The following is a 12,863-nucleotide window of genomic DNA, read 5'->3' as shown; positions in this document are numbered from 1 at the left end:
CTTCTTGTGTTTAAGAAGCCCATTTTCTAATATGTTGTCCCTTCATGATTCCTTTCCTAATGCAGTGGCCAATTCTGAACCGGTAACCAGGTGAATTATGAATTTGGAGTAGCCATCATCATTGAAACCCCTTCATTTTCTCAAGCCTGTTACCTTTGGGCACAAAGGCAAAGAGCATTGTGAACAGTTCTGAATGAATCCAGAGAGAGACAGAAGAAAAAAATTGTTTCCGTTTTCCAACAGTAGGATTCAAACTGTTCACAAAAAATACCATCTGTAAAGCAGAAGGGCCTGGACTGGAGGCTTCAGGGTCTCTGGAGCCCCTCAAATGCAAGGCAAAGTCTGCAATTCATGTCCTTTTTTTTTTTTTTTTTCCTGATTGAGTAAATAAGAGATCTGAAGTGATTTTACTTTTATTTCCTTCACTTTAAGCCAATCATGAAGTTTCACAGTGATTTCTGGGGCAGGAGAAGGAAGGTGGTGCTGAGCAACTTCGGGGCTGTGGTCCAGCTAGCCCAGGAGGTGTGGGCCTCACTGGGGCAGCTGGAGGAGCACCGACTGCCCGGCGGGCAGGTAGGTGATGTTCCGTGAGCGCGACAGCTGGTGCGCGATGTCTTCCGCTGCCTCCAGCTTGCGCAGCTCGATCAGGCTGTCGCCTGCAGTGGCGAGCGAGTTGGCAATTAACTCTGCCGCCTTGGAGTCGCCCTCTGCGGAGATGATGGCTGCCTTCTTCTGCTGCTCAGCCTTTTCCACCACAAATCTGGCCCTCTCTGCTTCCTGCTGAGCCACCTGTTTGGCTTCCACCGCTTCTGTGAACTCCTTCCCAAAGGTCAGATGCGTCAAGGATACGTCATCCAGGATGAGCCCAAAGGTCGCTGCTCGCTCTGTGAGGTCATCGCTCACCTGTCTGGAGACCAGCCCTCTCTGGGTGATCAGTTCTCCAGCATCAAAGCGAGCCACCACGGACTTGAGGATCTCTGTAGTGATGGACGGCAGCACGCGCTCGTCGTAGTCCCCTCCGATGCTGGTGAAGATTCGAGGAAGCTGACTAGCAACCCGCCGGAAGAGGATGCGCAGCGTGATGTTGACATTCTGTTTAAGTCTTTGCTACCAGTGATTACTGGCACATTACGTGGTCGAGAGCGGCAGGCAAAGATAATTGGTTTCTGTACCCAAGGGATGAGGAAGTGAGTCCCTTCTCCTACAACAATGTCGGCACTCCCCGGAACCGGTCAAAGATGACAGCTCTGTGCCCAGCATCCACATTTTACAAGGCAGAGTTCACCACGCCTCCTGCAACTGCTAAGGCAAGACCAAACTTGCTCATGGACTCAAACACTTTGGCAGCCATGTCTCCTTTGGCTGGACCCACTCACACCTGCTTCCACTCTGACCTCCACATGAATTCCCCCGCAATTCATGTACTTTTGCTACAGAATTTTTCATCAGTTTGGTAAACAACTAACAATTGAAAATAATGGTAAGGGGAAACTGATTCAATCTATATTTCTACAATTCAACCCCAGACAGAATCTGGGATAACATAATGACATGAACTTATCACACCATCCTCCATGACATAAATGTATGGTCAGTTGCAGGCAAAGATGTTGGGATGGCAAAGCCACCTGGGATAAATTAAGCATGAAAAAGTTGCCAGAGTCCTATTTCCATTGACTTCCTGAGAGGCACTGGGAACACGCTTTAAAAGTGACATATCCTAGAACTTATGGGAGTTGAGAATTCTAGACTCGTGAACTGAGAATAGGATGAAGCTGTCATAAAACTCCACAGGAGACAAGAGAAGGGTAGGCAGATGGACATTTGGACTGCCCCCACAGAGACGATGAGCTGGAAGATACTGGAAATGGATAGAACCCCTCCTTGGAGATTGATTCTGTGTGTTCCAAGAACATATGTTGGCTATATCCCAAACCTTCTCATTCAATCCTATAGGGACTTTCCCTAAGTTCTTCAGAAAATCTGAGGTTTGTAAGGAAGAGAGAATTGCAGCAGATCTTGGAAGGACCATGTTAGGCATGTAAAAATCTGATGCAAAAAATGTTTGGAGAAAACCTTTTTCTTGCCGCTGATGTGGAAGGACAAAGAAGAAGAGGAAAGGGGAAGAAGGGGAAACACAGTGCCAGACCCTTTTCTGGGACTGGAATGTCTGAGAGTACAGCAAGTTTCCTCGAGACCTTGGGTGGCAGAGTGAAGCATCTTCTCCACAGTAAAATCACCTGTGAGAAAAGCAGGAGCGTGAAAACCCCAAGAAAGGAAAAGGTCCGGGATATTCTCTGGGTGACAGCAGATTTCTATGCATGAATTTAAAGTACGATGCTGAGACTTCCCTGGAGGTCCAGTGGTTAAGACTTCATTTTCCAGGGTAAGGGGTGAGGGTTCAATTCTGGGTCAGGGACCTAAGATCCCATGAGTTTCCAGGTCAAAAATCCAAATCATAAAAACAGAAGCAACATTGTAGCAAATTCAATAAAGATGTCTAAACACCATGTTGACTGCTTGTCACATCACGAAATCTAGTGTGAAAAACAGCCCCAGAGCTGCCAACACCTTGACAGTGTCTGACACACGCCCCACTCCAAAGGGCTCACCCAGCTGGCTGTGTTTTACCCCCATGCTCAACATGTCTCGTGTGTACACCAGTGAGTGAAGGTGAAATTTAATATTTTGAGGCAAGGGCTATGAGGCGCAGTATCTGAATATTTAGATGGAAATGATCAGTGTCAGACCAGCTTGTGAAATGTCAACAGGTTAGTGACATGAATACAGGGGCTTCCCAGGTGGCGCTAGTGGTAAAGAATCTGCCTGCCAAAGCAGGAGACACAGGAGACACTCGTTCAAGCCCTGGGTTGGGAAGATTTCCTGGAGGAGGAAACGGTGACCCACTCCAGTATTCCTGCCTGGAAAATCCCATGGGTAGACGAGCCTGGCGGGCTACAGTCCAAGGGGTCACAGAGTCGGACACGACTTCGTGACTAAAGGGCAGCAGCAGCAGACTCGACTATAGTTCACATTAGTATGAATTAGTCTGAGGAGCTGGTTACCTCAGCCCCTTCCAGACAGACAGTGAGAGTTAGAAATGTCTAGCTACAACCTTAATTATTAAGTGGTCTGCACATTCCAGACGCGGTGCCATTTTCAAGATGAGATACTTTTACTTTATAGAAGTTAAATGAAGATTCAGTCTTGGAACTCTCTGATTCCATGTTGTTTTTCTCTTATCAGCTATACTGTTGCTCTTTAGAATTCACTACTTTTTTCTTTTTGGTTCCATCAAAGGGTCTAAAATTCTGCCTTAGGCACTGTTACAGAGGTCCTGCAAAATCAAGGTGATTCCTTAGGTTAATCTGATAACTGACTTGTCTTTATCATACTGTGTATCTGGAACACAGATACATTAACCATGGAAGGATATTATTTGCATTTTATCAAACTTGAGAAGATGACATTTCTATAAAGTGCTAAAGTGCAATGGTGAATAGTTTGGTCTTGGGAAGGTTTTATAATACTCTGGAGGAGGCAAATATGACATCTGGCCGTGCTAAAGATGCAAAGCATACCATGGAGTTTGGGGGATGGGGGAGACCTACATGTGCCGAAAGAAAAACAAGAGAAAACAAGGAAGAAAAGTAGAACACGGACCAGGCAAGAACAGACTGGGCTAACTGCTTGAGAACATTTAGGAAATTCTAATAGAAGAGTTCGGGATTTCCCTGGTGGCTCAGACGGTAAAGAATCAGCCTGCAGGTCCAGAGACTTGAGTTCAATCCCTGGGTCAGGAAGATACCCTGGAGAAGGGAATGGCAACCCACTCCAGTATTCCTGCCTGGAGAATTCCATGGACAGAGGATCCTGGCAGGCTACAGTCCATGGGGTTGCAAAGAGTCACACACGACTGAGAAACTAACACACACACACACACACACACACACACACACACAACTAGAAGAGTCCACATTTAGACTGAATCTCAAAAAGACAAGATGATACTCTCCAGGGCTCACACAATGCATTCAATGAGGTACAAGTTGGCCTGGCCGGAAATCAGATCTATATGGAGAAAGAGTAAGAGCAGACTCATAAAGAGACTTTTAGAGACTGTCTTCTTTTCCAAGCCAAGGAGTCTGGAGTTTATCCAAACGTAGCTGATGGAGAATTGTTGAAGAATTTTAAACCAAAGGAACTATAGGTGCTTAGAAAAATTGTCCTGGCAGCACATGTAGACTGGATCAGGGGGGGCGGGAAATTAGAGGGCAGCTGCAATGCAGGGGCCCAGAGGGTGTGGGCCTAAGGAAGTCCCCGAAACTCATCAAGCCCCATTATCTTCATTTTACAGTCAACCAAGACTAGGAGGAGATCAGCCCTGGGTTTTCTTTGGAAGGACTGATGCTAAAGCTGAAACTCCAGTACTTTGGCCACCTCATGCGAAGAGTTGACTCATTGGAAAAGACTCTGATGCTGGGAGGGATTGGGGGCAGGAGGAGAAGGGGACGACAGAGGATGAGATGGCTGGATGGCATCACCGACTCGATGGACGTGAGTCTGAGTGAACTCCAGGAGTTGGTGATGGACAGGGAGGCCTGGCATGCTGCGATTCATGGGGTCACAAAGAGTCAGACACGACTGAGCAACTGAACTGAACTGAACTGAACCCTAGGAACCACAGCTTCAGGCGCGCACATCCTGGTGGCCATGCCGCTGGGAACTCGGGTGAGGGGTCCAGGCAGGAAAGAGGACAGGCATCGAGAACTGATGACTGTGGTTATGAAGATCACTCAGTGAGGACCGAGAAGAGAGAAGGCTCCTCTCTATTTTCATTTGTGCACTCTCCTGTTTTCTCTCTCTCTTCTCAACTTCCAAGCATCCTCATTTATTTCCCAAACTGAAATAAATAAACAGAAATCTCTCCAGCCCTGTGCTGCTTTCGAGCTCCCACCCTCTGAGCTTTCTTTCTCTTCTCAGCCAAGCTGCTTGAATGCAATGAAACTGACATCCTCCCGCTCTTCCTTCCCTTCCTCACCTCCCATGCATTTTTCTTCCGACTGCCATCTGCTCTCTGCCTCCAGGACTCCCACAGAAATGACTCCGGCAAAGGGGAGCAAAGACGTCTTTATCATCAGAGCTCCTAGGCTCTGTTCAGCCTTTATCCTCCCAGATCTCTGTAATAACCCAGTATTAGAGAACGTTCCTTGGCGAAATATCAAGGGGGACTACTTTGTCCCTTCCAAAGTGCAAAATGTATTAATTAGCATTTGTCTTTTAATTATGGCAGTGATGGGTGGATTCTATGGCTGCAAAGAGAGACCTTAATCTGAAGAGTTCTTGTTTGATTTTTAACAGATTTCATTTATTTCCTGGAAATGTCAGGACCTACCATCTTCCCTGCCCTTTGCTGGTGATTTCCATTTCCTTGACTTATTTCATAATTTAAGCAGAGTAAAAGCTACCTAAGAAAAGAAATTCATCCAAAGTCAATCTCCAGAAACATAGTCTAAAAGATGTTCTGCCCTTGTGGAGTAACCTGCCTCCTCTTTTCATTTTTGAGATGCTTTACAATGATGTGATGTTGTTGCAATCTCTTCTGTGTCCTATGAGACCTTAAAAGGGGGTGGATGGTTCTACTATATTTTGTTGAAAATATAATATATATATATTGTATATACTATAACTATACATATTTATAAATACTATATGTAAAAGTATTTATACTATTTATACTTTCAAAAGTATAAAGAAACAAGCATGCAAAAAATTCTCAAGGCCAGACCAGTAGGTATAGAATGAAGAGGATTCTTCTGTTTATAGTTCCTTCTTACTGTACAATTTACATAAATTATCTCTGGAGAATATAATGGATCAGTCATGCTCCCCTTGCCAGAGTTTATCAACTCCTGATGAAGTTTCCAGATAAAGATTGTTCCAGATTGTTCCATGCCAATGGCTCCCTGAGAAAGGGTTGTACAAGGATTCACTGGCACAATTTCTATAACACTGTCCTCCTCATATGATTCTTCTTTGGCACCATTTTCCCCGTCTCACTTTGAGGGCCTCCTCTTCATACCCTTCAACTGGTGTTTCCTGGGTTTCTTTCTGTGGCCAGCTAGCCTCCTTTCTTTCGTCTCCCTGGGTGATTGTGAGCCCTCAAGGCTTGATGACATTGGGGTGGGAGAGTCACAGCCCCACCTGGCCCCCATCTCTTCTCCCTGCTCAGAGCCATTGCCCTTTGGACATGGATGTCTGGATGTACCACAGACTCATCACATCCTCAACACATTCTCAACCAAGCTTGGAGCTACTCATCTTCCCAACCAAGATTGGTGCTCTTGATATTTCCCCAAATATTTAGTACTATAAGAAGCCAGTCACTCAAGCCAGACATTTTATAGAGTTCCTAGATCATGTCCCCAGAATAAACAGTGCACTACACTAGAATCCTTTGCCCCAGCTCCCCAACGGCCTTCCTTCCTCACAAATTTGAACTCTCCCCTCTTCATTGGATCAGCCTTTGACTCTAAAGTCAGAATGCCAGGATACCACCTGAGATCACTGTGCTATTCACTCCCCCAGGAGAACAATCAGGGGAGCCTGCACAGCTTTGGTGTACTCTTGTATCTGGACTTTTTCAATCACTGCTGCTAAGTCGCATCAGTCATGTCCGACTCTGTGCAACCCCATAGACAGCAGCCCACCAGGCTCCCCCATCCCTGGGATTCTCCAGGCAAGAACACTGGAGTGGGTTGCCATTTCTTTCAATCACTAGGTAAGGAAATTTGTGAACAGAAATCCTTGGATCCAATACACATAATCTTCTGATGCTGGCTAAGACTTATAAAATATCAAAACCTTCTTACAGTCTAAGAAGAAGACAGTAAATGAGAAATATGACAGAAGGAGTATCCATTAGGAAATGAAGGCTGAAAAACATAATTAAAATAGTAGCTTGCCTTCACATGGTTCTACTATTAATCTGATCAAATCTGTAAACTATAATATTGATCGCTTCACTAGGGGGACAAAAATTCTCCTGGTTTATATACTATTGGGTTAACCAAAATGTCGTTTGGGTTTTTCTGTACTATCTTATGGACAAACCTATATGAACCTTCTGACCGACCCAATATTTACCAATACATCACCTGAAGAAGAACCTATCTGGGACATTTCCCAATATTTTCACATGTCAAATTAAATGATCTGATCATATCATTTTGATGCCTCATAGGTATTCACTATGGGCTTCCCTGGTGGCTCAGTGGTAAAGAATCCACCTGCCAATGCAGGAGACACAGGTTTGATCCCTGGGTTGGGAAGATCCCTTGGAGAAGGAAGTGGCAACCCACTCCCGTATTCTTGCCTGGAGAATCACATGGACAGAGGAGCCTGGGGGGCTACAGTCCATGGGGTCACAAACAGTCAGACATGACTGAATAATTAAACAATAACATGTATTCACTGTGAAGGACCCCCTTCCGCCCTCCAAAAAGGCGAACAGTACAAATGAACAAAGGTTTGGAGGGTAAAATGAAGAGCTTGTCTCCCATCCAGGTGACTTGCTGCAGGGATAGAAACAGTGCTCAGAGGCGGACCTGATACCTGTAACTTTGAGTTTCCAAACGAATGGAACAGAGATGCGTCGGTCTATAATGTGTCCTGTTTGAGAGCCTGATAGTGATTTGGCCGATTTCAGCCAAGTCGAAACTCTGGAAATGATTTTACGAAACCCAGTCAAACTCTGCTCATAATGCCATTTGTTGATGAAAACGAACAAGGTATAATTTGCAGCTGATCAAAACCATTAACTCCCTCTTCGTCAGTCGCTCAGTCATGTCTGACTCTTTGAGACCTCCTGTACTGTGACCCACAGGCTCCTCTCTCCATGGAATTCTCTGGGCAAAAATACTGGAGTGGGTTGCCATTCCCTTCTCCAGGGGATCTTCCTGAACCAGGGGTCAAACCCAGGCCTCTCGCCTTGCAGGCAGTTTCCTTACCATGTGAGCCACCAGGGAAGCCCAATTCCCCCCTTAGATCTAGAAACTGGCTATCAATTTTCGTGAAGGAGTGCTTCACACTGTGGCTATGTAGTCACAACTCTGAAACAGAGAGTTCCTCCCCATAGACGCATCTGTCTGACAGCTCTGACCGAGTTACCTTGATAAAGTCTCCATAAAGCGGGCATCTTTCTCTGAGACTTCTGAAACCTTCCACACTAGAGAAAAGAACCCCCGAATTCCAAATTATCCCTTGCACATAGATGCCTCCATGGGATTGTAGCTGTGGTTGTGGAACCAGCTTCCCCTGTCAGCCTCCTCCTGCCCGAGGTTCTCTAATTGATAACGAGCTCCTTGGGGGAGCGGGATTTCAGAGTGTAAGTTAATAATCGTTTTCCAAGGATGGCACCTGACTCTTAATAACTTATCAACTACCTTGTGTGTGATCTTTAGGAATAAACTTGTCCTGTAAAAGGCAAATTTACAAAAAGAAAAAAAAACGTTTTGAGTCTGATGGTAAATGACACACATTTATGATTTGCACATAAGTAAACATAAAAAACATTTATGATGTTTTGAGTCTGACGATAATTGACACACATACTTATGATTTGCACATAAGTAAGCAAATCAACAATTGTGGTGACCCTACTTAAAAAAAATATGTGAGTGTGTGTGTGTGTGTGTGGCTGAGTCCCTTTGCTGTCCACCTGAAACTGTCACAGCTATGAAAGTGAAAATGAAAGTCTCTCAGCCATGTCCGACTCTTTGTGACCTCATGGACTATACAGTCCATGGGATTCTCCAGGCCAGAATACTGGAGTGGGTTCCCTTTCCCTTCTCCAGGGGATCCTCCCAACCCAGGGATGGAACCCAGGTCTCCCACATTGCAGGCAGATATTTTACCAACTGAGCCACAAGGGAAGTCCTCACAGCTACACTTCAATATAAAATTAAAAGTTGAAATAAACAATACCAAAGTATAAAAAAAATAAAATAAAAAACACCATCTATGTTGTCTAAGACAACTTGTTGAGTTTAAAAGTATTTCAGACTAACAGCTGAGTGTATGTAGGGCAGGTGTTTCTTAAATCCGAACTCATAGATGCTGACTTTGCCAAGAGAAGCTTAGGAAAGTATGCTGTGTTTTAGTCAGTACGTCATGCCTGACTCTGTGACCCCATGGACTGTAGCCGGCCAGCCTCCTGTGTCCCTGGGATTTCCCAGGCAAGAATACTGCAGCGGGGTGCCATTTCCTTCTCCAGGGGATCTTCCTGACCCAGGGATGGAACCTGCGTCTCCTGCATTGGCAGGCAAGTTCCTTACCATTGAGCCACCAGAGAAGCCCAAGAAAGTGTTTAGTGAAACTCAAAATAGTTACAAAAACTCTGACTTATCTTTAAAAAAAAAAAGCGTTTTAGGTTTCCTGGTTCGTCCTAAATGATTCTCAGTGTTTGTTGTTGCTCAGTCCCTAAGTCATATCTGACTCTGCAACCCCGTGGACTGCAGGACGCCAGGCTTCTCTGTCCCTCACCATCTCCTGGAGTTTGCTCAAATTCTCGTCCACCGAGTCGGCCATGCCATCCCGCCATCTCATCCTCTGCCGCCCTCTTCTCCTTCTGCTTTCAATATTTCTCAGCACCTGGGTCTTTCCCAAGGAGTCAGCTCTTTGCATCAAGCGGCCAAAGTACCGGAGCTTCAGCTTCAGCCTCAGTCCTTCCAATGAATATTCAGGGTGGATTTCATTGTTTTTTATAACCTGTATTTAGGGAGGTGGATAAGGCACTGGTAATAAAGCTTTTTTTTAAATAAATAATTCAGTAGCCAGAGAGTGTAAAGACACCCTTGAACTGCTGCTGAGGGTTTTGTTTTCTGATTATGAAGGGCTGGAAGGCCTGATGCCCCAGGCTGAGTGACTTCACCAGGTTTGTCCTGCGGTTCCCCATTGTCGCCCTTGAAAAGAACATTCCCACAGAGCGGGCTCTAAAGACAATAAACATCGTATGTAAAAAGAAATGACATAATAGTCGGAGCTGATAAGGGAGCTTTTCCCAGGGGCTGCGTGGGACCGAGCCCAGGAGGCCGTCTGTGCGCTGGGTGCCTGGAAGGAAGTGTCCCCAGGGTGGTGGTCGGGGCCAAGGCAGGCTCTGCACAAAGGACCCAGAAGTGGGCAGGGCCCTCCCCGCCTCTGTGAAAATCAATCCAAGGAAGTCTGAGGCCGTGGAGCAGTTTCCTGTCCTCTGTGTGGGAAATTCAACCGAGTGCAAGCGGCCACAACAATGGGACAATATATTATCATAAACAGGAAAAATAGCATCGGCCACGGAAATCAATGGCTGGAGTTCATGAGGCATTCAGAAGATTGACAAGTGAATAAATTAAAACCCAAAGGTTAGGACATTGAAAGAGAAGTTAACTTTATGTCTGCCCTGGAGCTCCCCTTTTCAGACTCAAATTAAGACTGTGTAGAATAAAATGAACATGAAGTCTTTCGATACACAGAAAAGGCTTCCTTCAGACCTACATGGTCAGAAAACCAGAGAAGCTTTTATGAACGTCCCCCTGCATGGATAGCCGTTGTCCACGAGGCGTTAACAACCTCCTCGACAGCGTGACCAAAGACTTATTTAATCGAGTTTCTTGCTTTAAATAAACCTGCTCTCAGCAACCAACTGTTCGTCCAGGAAGTGATGGGACCCCCTCCCCAATACCCTGAAGAAGTTTATTCAACCAGAACGGAATGGAGCTGTGAGAGACACAGTGCTATTTAATTTAAAGAACCCAGGAAAAAGCCACACGAGAGACCTCCAAACCCCCAAATAATTATAAACAACAGAACACAGCTAACTCTAAAACAGGCTTCAGTTCCATAAACAATGATCAATCCTTTGCCATGCCACAGTGACTTTCTTTTTTAAAGATGTTTTTAAAAGTATGTTTGGCTTTCTTTTAATAATAAAATGACTTTAATTAGAATTCACCACTGAACCTTGGTTTTGCAAGAAAGTGTTTGACACACCAAATTCTTTCTCCTAATTACTATTAAAGACAGAGCTTTGTTCAGCAGACAAAGCAACAGGCTGAGGATTTTGAAACAATTAATTCTAACCCAGACGTTGCAACTTTCACTCCATCTGAGTTCCCTTCACAATTAAGCATGAACCCATGGTTTATGAACTGCAAGTTATTACAAAGCATGAAATGTCTGGTGACTGTGGCTATCGAGCTATTTCACATACCCGCCTATTCAGAAGCCATGCCTCGAGTATGTCTCGCAAAGTCTAGTTTGGCTTTCAAATATATTTTGCTGCATTTTTTGTTTTACTTTTTGATTTGGGGCTGAGGTGGTTTCTTTACATACTAAGGATCTCTGACAGGGTTTAACAATCTGGAAAGCTGCACCACTTAGTCTTTACAAGCATAAATTAACTCAAGAATTTCTAGTCTCCTAAGAATACGCTTAAGCATGTAAAAGTAGAAAGATAACATCAAAGTGCCAAACTCTGGTTTTACCTTAACATTTTTACTATGATTTTAGGAGGATGTAGAAAGATTAAGAAATAACATGCCTCAGTTTCTTTATTATTTTAAATGTAACAATCTAGGGTTTTTTTCTTCTTTTTTTTTTTTTAGGTTTTCCCAGAAGGAGGAGGGGAGGAAAAAAAAGTCAAATTGATTTATTAATCCAAGCTTGCTATCCTAAACACTGACTTCAGAAGCTGGTCGAAAACAATCGAAGTGGACAGCAGAGGGCAGTATATAACAGCAGAAACAGTCTATCCGCAAGGTATCTCCTGTTAGTTCTACAGACCAAAAGAAAAGAAAAATAACAGTTGTACATGGAGGAGCTTCTGGCCCAAGAAGCAAACATTCTGGCATCCGAGTAGATATTAACACGCAGTCAGAAGACGTGAAGGTTCCTGGAAAATCCTCTGAATCTTGGAGATATCCCCGGAAACGCCCCTCATACGCCTCACTCCATTTTGTCTCTGAGGCACAACACAGTCCTTGACTTCCTCATCTCAGCATTTGGTTTAACTGAGGCTCCATCCCTCTGAGCAGCAAAAAATGCCCAGGACTGTGTTCAGCAGAGAACCCGGAGCACCTTGGATGAAAGTCCACAAGCCTGGGCAGAGGCCTGGCTGGCAGCCTGGCGGCTCCATCTCCCCGACCCCCGGGGGCGCCGGGCCGGGTCCACGTGGTCCATGTGGTCCCCGCAGGACTGGTCCCAGCTGTGCTCCGAGCATCCGCCTCTTCTCCCTGCCTTCATCCTGGCCCTCATCTGAGGTTTCCCAGCTCCATCCACGGCCCCAGCTTCTAGCCCGTTCTGAGTGGTGGGCGAAGCTGCCAAGGTCCTCATACCAAGCTGCATCTCCGTTTGGTCCTCTGGGTCCACTGCATCTTTTAATAGAGTCATTGAAATTAAAAATAGCGTGTGCTTTCCTTTGCAGCCCAGGCGTGGGCCCTCCTGTCTCCTCCTTCCCTGGGGCCAAGGCCAGACCTTCTGGGTTCCCCTCTCACAGGAGCCCCGCCCTTCCCTTGACCTCTCCTCACCACCACCATCACCACCACCACCCCCCAACCCCAGCCTCAGATCCACAGAACTGAATTAATCATCATAACAGTTCTTGGGCACCGAGGTTTCCCCTCTCCTCCTGTAACCGACCCCAGCATCCCCTCCCCAACTGAGCTGCTTACTCCCCTGATTATACATCTAGCCTTTCTTATTGCTCGCCTTTTCCCGATCCCCCCCTCCCTTTGGTCTTTTCCTTAGGAAAGCAAAATGCAGGACAAAGACAAAGGCTGACTATTAAAATAACAACAATAAGAAGGATGAACCTGCTACTCAGGGTC

General features: G+C 45.4%; 1 pseudogene; it reads right to left on the bottom strand.

Moving 5' to 3' along the window:
• Positions 1 to 397: 397 nt before the first annotated feature.
• LOC109566950 (prohibitin 1 pseudogene) lies at positions 398 to 1,418 on the bottom strand (annotated as a pseudogene).
• Positions 1,419 to 12,863: the final 11,445 nt, after the last annotated feature.

Source organism: Bos indicus, chromosome 12 (assembly GCF_029378745.1).
Source record: "Bos indicus isolate NIAB-ARS_2022 breed Sahiwal x Tharparkar chromosome 12, NIAB-ARS_B.indTharparkar_mat_pri_1.0, whole genome shotgun sequence".
Classification (NCBI taxonomy): Eukaryota; Metazoa; Chordata; class Mammalia; order Artiodactyla; family Bovidae; genus Bos; species Bos indicus.
Note: the sequence above shows the minus strand (reverse complement) of the source record. Positions and strands in the feature narration are given on the sequence as shown.